The sequence below is a fragment of the Motacilla alba genome, chromosome 1A (assembly GCF_015832195.1).
Source record: "Motacilla alba alba isolate MOTALB_02 chromosome 1A, Motacilla_alba_V1.0_pri, whole genome shotgun sequence".
Taxonomy (NCBI): domain Eukaryota; kingdom Metazoa; phylum Chordata; class Aves; order Passeriformes; family Motacillidae; genus Motacilla; species Motacilla alba.
The window spans coordinates 35,225,137-35,242,849 of NC_052031.1; the positions used below are offsets into that span (position 1 = coordinate 35,225,137).

Sequence of the window (17,713 nt, forward strand, 5' to 3'; positions counted from 1 at the left end):
TTCACCATGATCTATAATGTTACGCAGCTACATGTTTCTGAAGACTAATTTCACATGAGTTTAGTGTCTTTAGCTTCTGTTCTCTTTTATGGAAAAAGCATATTCCATGTAAACAGTACATCTGCCATTCTGAGAGGATGGTGTTCGATTTCACGAGGCATTTTAATATCTTTTTCCACAATTCCATTAGAATAATTCAGTGGTTTATTAATGTCTAGATATGCTGCTGCCATAGGACTTCAAGATGAGAGTTTCTGAGGCCATAATAGTGAAATCAAAAACTCTGTAGCCAAAACCAAAGCCAAATTACTGGATATTCCAGTCTCCTGATTCTGTTAGGTAACAATTGCATGGTTCTGTGGGCCTGAGCTGTGACTGTTAGCCTGACACATGTCCTGTAGTGTAGTATGCCTCAGCTGAGTTTCCTGGGAGCTGTCACTCCTCCTTGGCTTTGGCCATTCTACTTCAGTATAAATCAAGATGTCTTGCAAAAGTTTCACAGTAAACCCCTTAGTATGCAGACATAATGGCATGCCATCTTTATCCAGGCAAACTACTCATTCAGGTCTTACTGAATTCCATAGGCTGCAGAATCCCTCATTTTTAATATCTGTCTTCCCCTATATTTCCTCATCTTTATATGAATTGATTAGTTCAACAGGCAGTTAGAACCAGCTTTCTTAATAATTCTGTCCACCTACCTCTTTGTATTTTCAAAGTTTCATTTAAAAAGTTAGATAAGCTTAAGGACTCCACTTATCATTTATGTTACTGTTGTATTGCAGTCCACAACCACAATTGGGATTGTGGATCCACTATGTCAAGAAGAGCTAAAGTATAAGGGCAGGCTCTATAAAAGCTTTCATAGAGAAAAAAAAGAAAAGCAGCTATTGGTGATGAATGGGAAAAACATTTTATGGTGTGGATAGAGAAACAGGGGCATGTGTTCTATCTCAAAGACGCTCCTATTAAGAAAATAATATCCTTTAAAGACAGAGTTTGGAAAATTAATTTCCCCTGCCAGCAAGATGCATTGAATAGTATTTGGAGGAAAAATAAAAGCTCTGTTCCTGTATGATAGCATTCTTAAACTGAAGTATGTAACAAATTTTTCAGTTGTCTTTCTACATCCAAAAATCCGTTGACATTGTGATAATCTGCAGTGTTTGTATTCCAACATATGATGGCAAAAGCTATGTTAGTTTCCATGTGAAAACATGGTACCAAAAACTAAAACTGATGTAAGAGTTATAAAAAAAGTAGAAGCATTCATTGAAATAGCACTGAGAGTTGTGTTTAGCCTGGGCATATGTATTTGTTTTGCTTAAGGAGGCAGCACCTCCTCACAGATAAAGCATTGATTTGATATTCAAACCTATATTTTCATTTCCTTATTGCATTGCTTAGTGCCACAGCAAAATTGTCTCCCACTCTACAATCTCCTCAAGTCCTACTTAGCAGTTAACTCTTTATGTTGTTCCTTGAAAACTATTGCATCATTGAATATTGTTGTACAAGAAGGGCAGGAGGGAAAAGACAGCAAGCACGTAATTCCCCCCACCTGTTGGCAATAAACATCCTTCTTGCATATGGGTGGGCAGAAGTTGCTCCCCTGGCCCTCTCAAGAGAGGACATAGCAATTGTGTTTCAGACTTTTGAATTACATCACTTTTTCTGTGGGATGTGAGCTAGAGTTTAGATTTTTACAGCTGTTATTCTTGAACCTGAGGAAGGACTGGAGACTGCTTTTGTGCCTCTTTTTGAGGTGCACAGAAATCAGTTTCCTAAATCCTTAGAGTTTTTTGACATTAAAAGCATGATGAAATCAGATTATCTGTAGCTCTTACAGGAGGAAAACACTGGCTCTAATTATGAATGTCCTTTTTCCATAGTGTTCTGTTCATTGTGAGGCTGAGCTATTACTGCTTTCTTGTGCTAATATGAAAATAGACAATCATCAAAATGGTGCAGAAAAACAGTTTCACAAGTTTCACAATTTTGCAATATCACTCCTAGTCCTAAAGAGTTCAACACACATATGAAGTCAGATCTATGTAGACTTTTTTAGGAAGGTATGTGTGAGCTCTGCCCTTGTTCTGAGCCATCTGGAAACCATCAGCAAAGCACTGAGCCTGACCTTACCTGAGCACTAACCTTACCAAAAAGGATGGTTTTTATCTGGAGACACCTAAGAAACTGCATGGGAGAAAAACTTGTTCCACCTCATTGAGCCTAAAGGAGTCTGAATACAAGATTGAAACCTACATGAAACTGGACTCTTTAAGCTCTGCTTTCAGGAAACACATTCTGATTTACAGAGATGAAAGATTTCAAAACAGTTTTAATTGTTGTTACAGCCTAAATCACATTCACCTTCATTAGGGTTTTACTAATTTTTATTAAGTCCTCCTTACTAAGTTTTCTGTTTTTCGAAAGATCTACCTATTTATATTTTATAAAAGAATGCCCCACAATCAAGTCACAAGTCTTAAAATGTCCTGATAAAAGTAAAGACAGCTTCTCACTTTTCCATGTAAGGAAAACTAGTTTCTTTCACTAAAAGAAAAACTTGAATAACCAACCAGGCATTACAGTATACTTCTGATGTCAGAAAACTTGTATTGGTGCGGATTAGGAATCATGTTTCTTCATTTATTTTCCTTGTTCTACCACTAGAATTAATACTATGCATACATTTTGTCTTCTAATTTAGTTGCTCACCCATGCCTGCCTTATGCCATTTAAGACACTCCCTGTTGTCTGGGGTGTCTCCATGGGATTCATATGATATGGGCTCTACAGGAAGTGCATCCTCTACTGTGCAAACACCATTGGTTGGGAGCCAGGCAAGTGGTCTCAAGTGATGAACCACAGCTAAAACAATCGGGCAGTTTAGTTTACTTTTAGTCAGCCCAGAGCCATGACATGGTTCCCCCAGAAATCTTAAAGACACACAGAGAATTGCAGTATTGTTAACACAGTAACCTGTGTGAAGGGGGAGATTGGGAGTAGAAAACACCTTTTTCAATTTGTGTGACATGCTTTGTATGAGATTTACAGTGAGCTGGGCTGAGTGTACATGATCTGTAATGCCATATCCAAGTTGCAGAGAGTTTTCAAATTTAAATTATGAGGTTTCTTCCTTTGATAGTGAAAAAAGTGTGGGACATTGTGACAGGAAGGAAGGAAGGAAGGAAGGAAGGAAGGAAGGAAGGAAGGAAGGAAGGAAGGAAGGAAGGAAGGAAGGAAGGAAGGAAGGAAGGAAGGAAGGAAGGAAGGAAGGAAGGAAGGAAGGAAGGAAGGAAGGAAGGAAGGAAGGAAGGAAGGAAGGAAGGAAGGAAGGAAGGAAGGAAGGAAGGAAGGAAGGAAGGAAGGAAGGAAGGAAGGAAGGAAGGAAGGAAGGAAGGAAGGAAGGAAGGAAGGAAGGAAGGAAGGAAGGAAGGAAGGAAGGAAGGAAGGAAGGAAGGAAGGAAGGAAGGAAGGAAGGAAGGACTTGACTAAGCTTCTCCTTTCCAAAAGCACTAGTGGGAAGGATAATCTTTGTGTATCCTGGGAGGGTTGTCCAGTGATCCCCAGGCTATGTGTCCTTGACATCCACAGTAAATTTTCTAATATGGTGGAAAGGTCTATTTGTTCAAACAATGATATCTGTCTGGATTGGGGGAAATTTGACAGGGGTCTGAATTTTCTTTCTTTTGATATAAAAAAATTTGACTAGCATTGCATTACTGGCATCTCAAACTTTGCCTAGGGTCTCCAATGTGTGATGTTGTTCTGTTTTTCTTCTTTTCTTTGGTGCCTAAACATTTTGATCTTACTATTTCAATAATAATAATAATAATAATAATAATAATAATAATAATAATAATAATAATAATAATAATAATAATATAGTGTCTTGTGCCTGTCAAAGTAGCTCATACTTTGGCTCTGGTTTAAGCTATTGGATACAACATTTTAAAAAAAAATTAAAAAAAAAAATCCTTGGGATGTAAGAGTGGCCTAAAAAATGTTTGTGTGTGCAAGGGGCACAGCTTTTGAGGGTTTAAAGCCTGTCCATTAGCTTTATTCGGAGAAAGTTACATTAAAACTGTATTGTCCTAAAAGAAACACAAAGCAGTGTGTAACATGTTAGAAATTATTAAACCTTTAAAGTATATAAAGTTTTTATAAAATTTAATAAATTATGAATGTTTAATAAGGAATAATATCCATTTATTCAATTTATCCATTTAAAGTCTGTACTTTAAATATACAATAAACAAACAAGACAGTAAGACATCTGCTTAAGGGAAATTTCAGACTGTTTCATTAGATAAAGCAATCAGGTTGTGCTTTAATCAGTTTCTTTGTTGAATTGGAAGAAACATACCTTCCAGTCTTAAAATAGGTAACATAATTGTAAAGGTTGTCAGTCTAGGGTTTCTGTTTGAATTGATTACACTTGATAAAAATAACAAACCATGACAAATAGTGGGGCTAGGTTTCAGTAATTCACTGAAGAATGTCTCTACCAAGTCTTTGTGGCAAAATGTCTTGTTTGCAGGACAAATGCAGAAGTGAAATAACAACCTATGAATACCACTGGTGAAATGGCTATGTACACAAGGTGAATGCTAAAGTTTTCCCTTCTGAATGGACCTTTTAATCCAGGCATTATCTAGGCTCTGAAAAAGTCTTCAGTGGCCTTATGTACAGATTAATGAGAAAATCTGAGACTCAGAGTTGGGCTATTTGCAGAAACAGTTTTCAAGATTTACTGATGGTTGACAAATGCCATTTAAGCTTTCAAAGCCATCAATATGCTATTGAAAGGGATTTAGAGGGAAATCCTCCCACTATAGAGAACGAGGACTTTGAAGGATCTCGGTGGAAGCCCTTGGTCTCCCCACCCCTTCAAACCTTTCACTGGCTTCCTTCAGCATATGGAGCCCTGAAACGCGTGGCTATGGGAAAGGGGGGGTGGCCCCTTTGAAAGGCATTTGTATATAACTGAATGTGCCAATCTGCTTTTGTTTAGGCATGAGAACTGAATAGAAGTGTTTCCAGAAAAAAGTCTCTTGTGCTCATGATCAGTTTTTCAATGGGCTTTCTGCTAATAGATTTTTAATATGGGAGCTTGAAATGGTGATAATACAAGTTTGAAAAGTCTAGTGAATTGAAAAATTGCCCAAGAAAGTCCCCTCTGCCCTATAGCATTGTTAACCATGCAACCACATCCTTCTCTAATAGTGGCTTTCAAAGAAAAGGAACTTTATACATTATACATGTGACGAGGACAAATCACCTGAGTTTAATTTTTTGAAACGATGTCTTTTATTCTACAGAAATTTTAAAACATGTTTCTATATTATTTCTTTTCTTTGGTTATTTAAAAAGCCATTTTCAAACCATAGGTTTTTATTTAAAAATATCCATTATAGGATTGAGTTAGGAAAAAAAGAGGATGAACCTCATGTTTTAGTTAAAGGAGTTTTAATTTAAGATCAGGATGTCTTGAAGTCCCTTACTTTTGCCCATGCTGTTCAGAATCAGCAAGATTCAAGATGAAAATTCTGTAGAGCTTAATACAATTTTACAAATGAAAAAGTGGCAGAACCTGATGCACAGTTTTGGGAAAAGGGATCTCTTGTGGATTATGCACGGATATACGGGGGCTTTATCCATTAGGTCCTGAGAGATTTGTGGTCTTCAGTCAGAACAAATGCCCACAAAATCCCCTCTGTGTTCATTTTAATAGCAACAGTATTTATGCATGTAAAACCGTGTGGTGCTATCTTCCAGTCTGTCACAAGTATGTGAAAGTTGAGATTCAAATGCCAAGGCCATGACTGAGGGGGCATCCTTCACCTCTAATCTTGACATCACTCCCCACATGGGACAGGAGAACAAAGCCAGGATGTGAGCTGCTGTAGTCTCTTTATACCCAGTGTGTGGTGTGAAGAAGAGGACATCATTGTGCATCCCACCAACTCCAAACTCCTCATGAAGGGAAAGGAAGGCTGACTGGAGTCTGCAGAATGTGGAAAATAGGACGATACCTCTCAGCAGAAGACCTGCTTCTGCTTAATGAGTGCTTTGACTTCTGTCCCATATTTCATTTCTATCTGCACCATTTTCATGCTGGCATCCATTTTGCCACCATCTGGCGAAGGAGAGCAGCAGTAACAGCGTGTGGCCGGTACTGTCTCATGTGAGGTGACCAGTGGTCATAAAAAGCCAATGTCATCTAGCAGTTGGGTGTTGTGGTGTTCATCTGTGCTACTTGTTCATTGCAAAGCAAATGAAACCTATAGGAGAGCTCCCAGATTGTCTAAGGCTTCTAGTTCTTAAAATAGGATGGTGCATCTTCACCCAGGAAGAACCATCTGTTACGTCCCATTCCTCTCCACAGGTTAAGGGGAATGTTGTTTGAGTCACTCTGGGTGATGCATGGGAGAAAACACAATTCTCCAGAGATTCAGTACCAAAATTTTACTTGCAAACTTTAGAACATTAAGGTAGAATAAAGTACTTGGCAAATTTTAAATAAACTTAGGCAACTTGAACTCATTCAGATATGGATAAGAGGCATTTACAAGGCATTGACTGGAATTTTTTTGTCTGGCTTACAATATATTTTGAGAAGAAGTTAGAAGAAGGAGAGAAAGAAAGGGTAAGAGTAGAAAGATATTACCATGCATGGATCCTGCAATGAAACTTGATTGTTGCAATTTAGATGTCTACTGCTCGACGTGATAGTCACAGTCTTGGTCTGCCAGGGGTGGGGGAAGCCCATGAAACACGAAGTTCAGTGGATTAAGAAATGGTGAGGTTTAAGTGGGAATACCCAGGTACCTCCTTGGGTGGGGGGGGGTGCAGGTGGAGTGGAATTTCACACTGTCGGATGCAGTATTGTGGATTGGGTGCAGTTTTCTAGTGAAAGGACCTAGAAAAGAGTCTGGTGGTGCTTGGGGGGTCTTTCATGGTTTATGACACCTAAAACATGACAATTGCCTCTCATTAGAGTAGTTGATTTGCCCCATCAGAGGAGATAAATACCTTCAGACCTACATCTGAATGTCCTGGTATCTCTCCCTCACAAGGAAGTTTTACACATGAGCCAGTTGCATAAAGAAGGACATGCTAAAAAGCACTACCCCACCTCCCAGGATCTGCTGCTTATCAGCCTCTTTTTGGCTCAAATCCCAGCTTCTTGCTAAACAAAGGTTGATTGTGGTGGTCATCCTCTGGTGCTCACACCCGCTGTACCTGGGCTGTTACCTTGCACACTGTCAGCAAAACACTCACTGCTTTTTCCAAATGGCCAATTATTTGAGCCTTTAACCATTAACATTTCAGTCTCTCACTCCATCACAATGTACTAACAATGTACTGAAAATGTACTCCATCACAATGTACTGACATCACAATGTTCTGAGTAATCCTTCTGGTTTTTTGATGGAACTGATTGGAAACCTGAACTTGATGTTAAAGAAAAATTGAGCAAAGACTATGGAAAAGGGAGGCTGAGAAAGGAAAATTGACCAGAATCAGCTCATCACTTTGAAAAAACACCCGGAATGAAAAGTTAAGTACCAAAAAAAATTGGATCAGGCATGACAACCAAACAGAAAAAGAAGAAAGACTGTAACAGCTGAAAATGCTACATTTTCCATTCCTTAGTGACCTACATGATGTCTTGCCTTCAACAGATTTTAGAAATTATAAAATGGCTAAAAAATACGTTGAAAAATTCCCCGTGAACCTATGAGTACTACATGCACTATTTCAGGCAATCCAGTATGCTGTTGCATAATTTCCACAGCCTATGGGGTAGAACCTGGCATTAGGAACTGGTAGGCCTGGGATGATGTCTTCCATCCATGGAAGTCACTGGGAGTTTTGCTGCCAGTATCAGTGGAGCCAGGTGTTTACCCCCAGGCACTGTTCTAGTGCTGACATTGACTTGCTGTATTAGAGGTTTTAAGACTTGTAAATGGCAGGGCAACTGATTGTTTCCATCATTTTTATAATTTGGAATAGAAAGAGAGATCTTGGAATGTTCATTTTGGTGAGCGAAATAGGCAGACCAGGCAGGTGCAGTAAGGACACACTATTTCACATGTGCACACAGGTGCAATACAATTGGCAGCAACAGTTTACATTTGGTAAAGGTTTGTTTTGGCTACTGACGTTTTGTGATATTGTCTCCAGGAAGATCCAAAACTTATATTTGAAGCCTGAATCAGAGACAGGGCAGATGATTGGGCTGAACAGCACCAGCTAGTTTCTTGCCCTGGAAAGATTTTCTGTTGATCTTCGTAACAATCACAAGAAGTGTGGGTCATTGCCCTCAAAATGAGGGCAATGCCAAACAGTGGGCTGTGTCAACTCTGTGAATAAAAGGAAGGAAACAGGGATCATTTTTTCTGGATCAGGGTGCTGCTTCTGCTCTTACTTAAAACTGGCTTATCCCCTGAACAGCCCAGCTGAGCTCAGTAGAAATAGTTCTGAAGTATTTTGCCTCCACATATTAATTGTAAAGCTCTGATCCCATTAATTTAAGTTGAAAAAGGAAATAATTTCTCAAAAGAGAACACTTTTTTATACTAGAAAGAGTGCAGCTCTTTATTATATGATTATGCTGGTATAAGCACATGAAAAATATGTGCCAGCCCAGTACAAAACATGAAGTCTCTCTACTGGAGATTTCTCCTTGTTAGGGTGGCTTAGAACATCTCAGCCCTGCTCCTTGACCCAAATTGTTTAAAGCTAGCTCAGGTATTTCAGTAGGTATTATAGTATTTCTGCCTATCTGAAGCGCAGCTGATCAGTTACAAGCAAAGAAAATGTGTGGAGAGTAGATACAAGTAATGTCAGTATAAGATTAAGGATCTGGTATTTATCTATATTAAGACTGTTTTATACCAGTCCATGTGAGGGTATCTCATGATGAATGTGAATTTTGATTACTTAAGAAAAAAGAAATCATTTCCTGATGGAGAAATGCAGTGGTTTTGAGTGCATTATCTTTGTAAGAATCAAGCTATGTATTTCTTGGCACTTACTGTTGCAGAAATGTGGATATTCAACCAGTCAGGGAAAGATGTGACAGCTTTGTCATTCCTCTGAGCTCTATAGGAAGTGTTGGAAGAGACTGTCAGCCAGCCAGGAGCTGGCAGATCTAAAGGCCTTTTGTGTTTCAGCAAACAAGCTCCATTCAGACATAAAGGGAAGATGTGCATATAAAAAAAAGCCCGCAACTTCCTGTGTCTGAAGAATGTTTACAATATTTACATTCTAGGTATAAGATCAGCCTGCATTAGTCCAAGCCAAAACTGCCAGCTGAAATAAACCAGTTCTACTTCACCTTTCTTATGTGTTTGTCCTCTGTATTTGTGCTTGTGGAGGCACAAACATCAATGTAGTGAACCCATTCAGGGAACAGATTTCAATTGAAACCAATTTTTTTTTTTCCTGCTAGATATTTTTTAAAATATAAATTAGTTGCCAACTCTGATTAAACAGCTCCTTTACAAGGAATGAGCAGTTCTGGATTAGGGGAGAGATCAGGATAAATTCTTTTGGTAGCAACATTGAATGAAACGGAGTATGTTGATGATATGGCATCCATTGAGTTGTCCATGCAATAAAGACAAGATTCCATAGATAATTATTTCAGCTAAGCAACAGCACAAAAACGATCAAATTAGTACTTCAGAGTAGAACTGTAGTAGGTGTAATGTAGCATAGCATCATTGTCTTTGCTGAAACTCTTCAATTACTGTTCAACAACACAAGGTACAGCTAAGCGGTAGTAAAAGCAAAAGTGACAGTGCTCTGCTAAAATGATTGGACGTGATAATATTAATGGTGTTTTCCAGCATAAACAGTTCTATAATTCTGAGCCTATGATTCAGCGCCAATGCATAGGAAAATGAAAACCTGTAGGATAAGAGTAGTGAAGAAACTTACCAGCATTTTACTGCTAAATCATCTGACAAAAAAAAAAAAAAAAGGTCAATTGAGATTGAAGGCACAGACTCATGCTTACTTTTATTTTTGCTATCATTTTACTAAACCAGAATTGCACCCTGAGTATGTGTATTTTGCAGTGAACTATTTTGGGAATACCCGGTGTATATAGCCATGACACCTGCTAAATTATGTCACACAAAGTGGCATTGTGCAGGGATCCGGTGTTGTGAAATTGGAACAGCCATAGCATCATTCTGCTGTAGCTGGGATAATTAGTCTCTCTGAAGATACCTAACATGGTAATGCATCTTCCAGCTCTGGACCCAGCTCACTCATCTGTACCTTGGGGACCTTTGCGCTGTGCAATGTAGGAGATGTATTTCCTGCCCTGAATGCACAGATCTGTTGTGGACAGATCTCCAGATACTCATGCTTACACCATCATTGTTGCAATGTGTTTATAGTAGATGCTCTTAAAGCTCTTGGGTTTAAATTAATCACATCCATGCTGTGGAATTGAGGCATGTTAAGATGCACAAAGTAAATTACTTACACTGTATCTTGTTACAAATGAAATCAGGCTAATCATGATTAATTTTCACCCTCAGCAAGCTCACAGAAGTTATCTTGGGTATTTTGGTGAAGATGAGTTTTAAAAGAGGTTTGTGTAATGTATAATCTGTGCTGTACATAATTTATGGTTAGATATTCAGACCAATTCACTACTGGAGAGCCGTAACAGTTAATTTAGAAATTTGCACTTTATAACTTTAGGGTTATATTTTGAATATTTGTTTACGCTCAGATATGTTTTGAATTAGTTTCTGCTGTAGAAGAGGTGTAGCATGTCAATAATCAAACTATGCTGTGCTTTTTGTACATGTTCTCATCTCATATAAATAACCATAATTTAGAAACAACTTCATTGAATCCAGAAGGATGAAATTATAGACAGGGAATTAGAAGAAAATTGGACACCCCGTTTCTAAAATGGATGAATGTGTCCAGTCATTCAGGAGAGGGAAAAAACCCAAAAAAATAAAAATAAGAAAAAAATGTATTTTTGTCATTTATGTAGCAAATAGTTGTAAAAATAAGCAACATCTGGAGTAGCAGAAAATATTCTGAAACAAGGATTTCTTTTCCCCAGGCTTGGTTGCATCTAATACATATCTCTTGTCAATTTAGCTGTGCTATTCTTCGTCAAAATAAGATAAACAGTACTTGATAAACAAACAAGTAACGAAAAATGCAGTAAACATGCTGGCAGTTGTCTTCATAAATTACAATAAAAACTGATATTATTTCCCTGTTGTATATTGTTTCAGTATTTGAACAAGATTAATCATGTATGCAGTACTCATGTAATCTGTTTGAACTAGTGGAGCAGAAACAAACAGTAAATCACAAAGAAAAAATGTACTAATACAATCTGTGGGCATGGGTGGAAGAGGAATTCTGTCCAGTCCTCTTTTAACTGCCTCTGCTGGCTTCTGTTTTATAAAATACTCCTTTAGTTATTTAAGTTTTTTAATATGTGAGCTAAGTACATCAAAACATTGACATGTTGGAATGTTTTTGTAAATTACTGTGGTAATTATTCCTTAGCAAACTGAGTCTTCAACATCAAATGAACAGCCATGAATCAGCTTTGAAAGGAAATGGTTAATTTTATCTAGTGAGCATCATGAATTTGATATTTAAAAAAAAAAAAAAAACAAAAAACCAGAGAGCCAGAATCTTTTTACCTAAAATGATATGTCAGATACTTGTCAGATTAATTCAGCATGGGTGTGTTTGGTCTGATCTTTGATCTTTACTTTCTTTTTTTTGACCCTAATTGTTTGCTTTGACCTGCTCCCTCTGCTGGAGTCTTGGATAAACTGAATGGCAAAATTGTTTCCTGAAAAAATTAATCATGCACGTACTGTTTGCTTTACGAATGTTCTGCAGTCCAGATATAAGTAAGACTTTGATGGCTGTTTATATGGAAGAATTGCCTGTGTTCAAGAATAATGCATAGTGTTTAAAATCACTCTGTTACAGAGCTTCTGTGGTAATAAGCAAAATTTTGCTGTCTGTGACATCAGAGGAACTCAGTGACAGGTGTTGGGAGTGCAAAAATCTGGCCAAAGCGTTTTGTTACTTTATGTTGAATCCAGAGGTGACCTATCAGTCTGGTTTGCCAGGATCCAGTATCATATGGACCAATACACAACGGCACAGAAGAGATGTACTCAGAGCCCTCCTGACCGTAGTGGATCACCTTTATGTTTCCCTAAATTCCCTAAATTACTATATATATATCTATTTACAGTTGTGGTGGCTGGAACAAGCACCACTGGTGTGACTAGGAAAGGTGTGAGAGGGACAGAGGGAGTGCTGTCCATTTACTGGCATGAAACTCTCTGAGGTATGCAAGCACACAGGCTCACTGCCTGTGACCACACAACATCATTTGCTTGTTGCAGGGCATGTTTCAGCACAAAGGAGTTGGGTGTCTGGAAAGAGTGAGCTTCAATGTCAAGTAACAAAAATTTTCTGTAACGAATGTGTAACAAGCAATCAATTCTCTTTTAGCCTTACACTCCTTCCATATAAACCTGTAGCATGGGATCTGTTGCTTTTAGTTTGCTGTTGCAAATCATATTACATAGGGTAATGGATTTTTAAATACTTAATAATAACATTTGCCATTCTCAATATACAGAAGGGCAAAAATATCCATGCTATTGTCACTTGTTATTTACCTTGAATACCTTGATTGTGAGATTTCCTACTCTGTGTGATGTCTATAATGGCTTTCTCTCCTGCTTCTTCCTACTAATGTACTACTTCTTCTTCCAGAAGACTTTTCCAAATACAAAGATGTACTCTTCAAATGCGAATAATTTAGTGGAAATTCATGTCTTAATCATAGTTTGCTATAGCATCCTTCAAAGAATCACAGATGAAGTTTGAAGCTAGTTATGAAAAGAAGTGCTATGGTTTATTGTCAGAAAACACTTACAATGCTTATTTATGCATGCTCATACTCTGTCCTGTGCTGTTCTGCATGGGTGTGTTAAACATGCAAATACATGACTAGCAATTTTCATGTTGACTTTGAAAGATAATGTAATCTAGGAACATTAAAGTGAAAATATGGTCTTTTTTTCTCAGTCTATTAACAGCTTGTGCATTGAACTTTGGTAAATTGGTGTAAATGGACAGTGTGATCTAATGAAAACAGAGCTGGACAACTCATCATCAGTGTCATTTTCCTCTGTGTTGTATAAACATCTGTTTGACTGTGAACATGTCACTTAGCATTAGGTGTCTTAGTTTCCTTTCTGCAAAATGATGGTAGTTATTGTTCTATTTATTTATTGATAGTCTCAAATGAAAAAATCTATAGCAATTTATTTGTAAGAAACAGGAACTTCTATTACTACAGTGTTGGCAAATAGATTTATCTCCTTAATGTAGCTGTAGTACATGAAGATATATTCCATACAAGCTGAAGCATTTGCATTAGTAGATGGCATGCAGTCAGTAGCCAATGTCTTCTTCCATCGTACCATGGATATTAGCTGTTTCCTGCCAGTACTAGAAACAAGAGTGCTGTGTTGAAAGGACAGGCAGAGCAAGGGAAGAGCAGATGTAGGATTCACCTGTTTTCATTATTTTGTGTTACTACATGTAAGCTAGTGCCAAATTTTGCTCTGAATGAATTAAAGGAATTGTCGTAGTTTAGAAACTGTTCTCAGCTGGTAACAACTAAGGGGCTACATTCAGTCTATTGACAGTATTCTATGAGAGTGCTTTATCTTTCAAAAACTTCCATAAAAAGAATTGTTAATACATCTTGGATAAGGAAAGCTTAGAAGAATCAAAATTAATAATAAGTCTTGATAATTTTTTTAATCAAATTGGTTGAAACTGTTTAAATAAATTGGCTACCAAATTAATTGTCTTTAATATTGGATTATTATGTTATACTATACAATAATATATGTCTATCCATTATATCCTGGAATGGATAGACAAGTTTGTACCATTCAGTATAATAGACATTTAGCCTAGGAGAAGTTTAGCATGTATCCCCAGGCACACTTTTGTTCTCCTTTAAAAGACATAAATATAATGTGAAAAAACAATCTTCCATGATGAATAGTCACTTAAACGTCTCTTGTAATAACAGTTAATAAAAGGTTATTAATGTGGCCTGCAGTCTCATCTATTATATGTTAAAAACTAGTTCACTTGACTTGTTTTACTGGCTTTCTGGAATTCATTGTGAGCTACTCACTTTTAAGGTGGCAACTGGATTTTTTTTCAGTGCATTTGTTCACAGACAGTAAAGCTAGAGGAAACAAAGACCTGTCATATTTGCCTTCTTGGATGCTGTTTTGCAAATGCTCAGAATTTACTCATCCACTCACCCAGAAAAAAACAGGTAGATGCATGGTGCAGTTTTCAATATTTTCTGGTCTTCAAAGATTTAATCAGAGCTAGGATTCCTTTAACAAGTCACCAGAGACACTGTATAGTGACTGATTGGTACAGAGTATAAATAAGATATCATCATAGTGAGCTGTGTTGCCAAAGCAGTCACTAAAGCACAGCTCCTTATCTTTTGAAAAGATGAAAGTTTCATTTGCTGGTATGTTGCTTTTATAGTCAACAGCTGGAAACAGGCTGCAGGAATGCTGATGGGAGAAGGGACAGTGCATTCATCTCACCGTTCAAAATAGCAAATTACCTTTTTGATACAATGTGGTAGCTCATGGTGATTTTCACCGAGGTGGGGCTATGGCTGTCTCTATTCAGAGTATTTGTAAATTTAGCATATTGCTCCTACTGTCATCAGTGGGATTTGTATGTGCTGTGATGCTGGGAGATGGGTGTAGTTCTGTTACACTGAGTTATTTAAAGGCTTTCAGTATTCAAATACTTCTAAGTTTTTCATCACTGTAGTTTGTAAGAGACTACCAAGATTTAATACAAAATCAGAACCATTCCACTGAGGATAGTTAAAGTATCTTGATTTTATATTTATAAGTATTACATTGCAAATGTTGATGTACAAGCCAGCTTTCATGCCCTTCTGTTTCCTAGAGAGAGCAAATTGCTAGTTTTTACAGGCCAGCACTGAAAGGAGAAATCAGAAAACTCATTTGAAGGAAAGAAACCATCATATGTGCAGGACATAACACATATTCTCTGCAATTGTTATTGGTTTTCATAGTAATGATATGTAACCCTAGAGTTTACCACCTAGCTGTTTCTGGCTGTTAGCTGTGCTTGATCTAGCTAATGGCTGTAAATCTCATCCCAACCATGTCTTCTTGGCAGGTCCAAAATGCTAGCAAACCAAAATTCTGAGAACCTCCTTTATTTGTCTCTAGAGCACTGTGAGGAATTTCTGTTCAGAAGCCCAAATTTTGCAGTATTGTTCACACGAGACCCAGTGACTGCACTGCATTAACTCTTTGTTTGTCTCACCTCTCTGAGATTCCCCTCGGAAGTAACTTTGTGCCATGGCACTTCTATCACTCATTCCAGTGAACAAAAATCTGATTAAATGCATTCATGGTAATTCTGAAGCAAAAGAATTATTCTGAATCTAAAAATTGTGAGCACAGACGAACTACTACTTTGCCGATGTAAGGGATTTGTGGTCTTTTTGGGGAGAAATAATGTCACCTGTTTAGGCAACTGGTACAGCTGAAAGAAGCAGAGAGCTTTGATTTCTGTGCCTGAAAGTTTCCCAGTTTTTCCAACTGTGTCAGCTAGCCTCATCAAATATATTACCTCTCACTACCATAGTCTGACTTATGTTCTTAAACCATTACAGCTGCAAGAAGGGCACATTGGCAACATAGAGTGTAATCTCCTGTGTATTCGTTGCTGGTATCTTAAAAGCTACTTTAAAAAGAGATTATTGAGCAAGCTTGGGGAATAATTCCTGTTACCTCCACCATCCCTGAAAATATTTAGAAGATGCGTAGATATGGCACTTAGGGACATGGTTTAGTGACAACACATGGCAGTGCGGGGTTGAAGATTGGACTGGATGACCTGAAGGGTCTTTTTCAACCCAAACAACTCCGTGATTCTGTGAAATATGCATAGGTAATGGTTAGTAGTTCGGTTGCACAAAAACACCTTTGTATGTTATGTTCCAAGAAAAGAATCATGCGGGGGAAAAAAAGTAATCAATCTAACAGAAGGAAATTATTTTACTGGTAGGTTTAAAAAGTGTTAGAAATTGCTGCAATGTACACTGGGAAAAAGGAGAGGTTCTCCTCCATCATATGATGTGGTACACATACTTTACCACGTGAGTGGAGTCCAAAAAGGAGAATAGGACATAGCAGTTCACTGTTGGCAAATCCACCTCTGGGGTCTAAAGATGTTATTAAGGAAAATACACTTATTGTTGATTTTCTCCTTGGTCATCAAAGCACATAATGAAAGCCACCTTCTCTTGTTCTAATCCTCTTAAGATATTAGGGTCTGGGTAGACTGCTTCTGACTGGTTCATCATGGGGTCCTGTGGGTGATACAAGCAGACAAGTACTGCCTGCTCGTAACAGAAGTTAATATGCTAGAAAAGCAGACTTCAGGTTTGTCTCATCAGCCAGAGCACTGGTTAATGCTGGGTTTGTAGAATGCCCTAAATACGTGTGTGTCTGAAGACAAATCATTCCCATCTTCCACCAGGGCTGGCTTTTTAAGTCTAAAATACGATTTGGCATGTTTTCAAAAACCCATTAAGACCTGTGTTGAAAATATCATAATCAAAATGATCTTGTTAAAATATTGGGTTTATCTTAATATTCAGTAGTATATAATTCACTACCTGGATGAGTTTTTCTTTTGCCAAATAAATCCATGTTTTTGTTCCTTTGCCAGAGTAAATCCTTTGAGCCTTTATCAATGTGAAAGGGCAATAACCTGCTACACAGTACGAAAGAATTAGGTGATAAAGTGTTACAATAAAAAATGAATTTAATAAGTACATATTTCTCAAATTATACTTTGATTTTGAAGTGAATGCAGAAACCTTACTCAATATTGATTTGATAATTGTTGTAAAGTATTAACACATTTCCTTTATTTTAAGATCTCCATGTGAAGTATGTTTTTAAATTATACATTTTAAAATTCACCAAAAGATCAAACATCTAAATTAACTATGCTGACTAAAAGCATATATTCTGTAATGTGAAACAGACTGTGAGTAATAAGAACTAGATGGGGTAGGAATAGGATGCCTAACCACCAAAGTACAGATAACTTATTTACCTTGTAAGCTCTCAACAGCTGGAAGAAATAAAGTTATCTAAATAGTACGCAAAGTAGCTGGAAACTATAAGCACTGCTACAAATGTGTAGTTATGTTTAAATAGAGGGGAGTTTTTAATTACTGTGTAGTGTTTGCGTAAAATATGCAGGTCACTCCTAATTTTATTTTAAGAATCTACGGAAATTTGGATACAGTTGTGTAAATTGTATCTTCCACGCAGAATTTTATTATGCAATTTGTTTACAGTTTTGGCGCTCAATGAAAAGCAATTATAATGATACTGTAGGGCAGGGGGAGGACAGTGAAAACAATGAAAAGGCAAGTTAAGAATAAAAGAGTATTATGTGAAATTTAGTCTAAAACATAGCTTGAATGAGCTCTGACAGAGCTGATATTGCTGGTAGTTTCCTGTACCAGGAACTACCATGGAACCCCACCAGGAAGTGTGTTACAGAGCAG

The 17,713-nt window shown here is 37.5% G+C and overlaps 1 protein-coding gene across 1 annotated transcript in view; it reads left to right on the plus strand.

The window, feature by feature from the left end:
* Window positions 1-17,713, plus strand: part of LGR5 (leucine rich repeat containing G protein-coupled receptor 5) — a 92,237-nt gene that overhangs the window by 19,216 nt on the left and 55,308 nt on the right. The gene's annotated exons all lie outside the window — the stretch shown is intronic.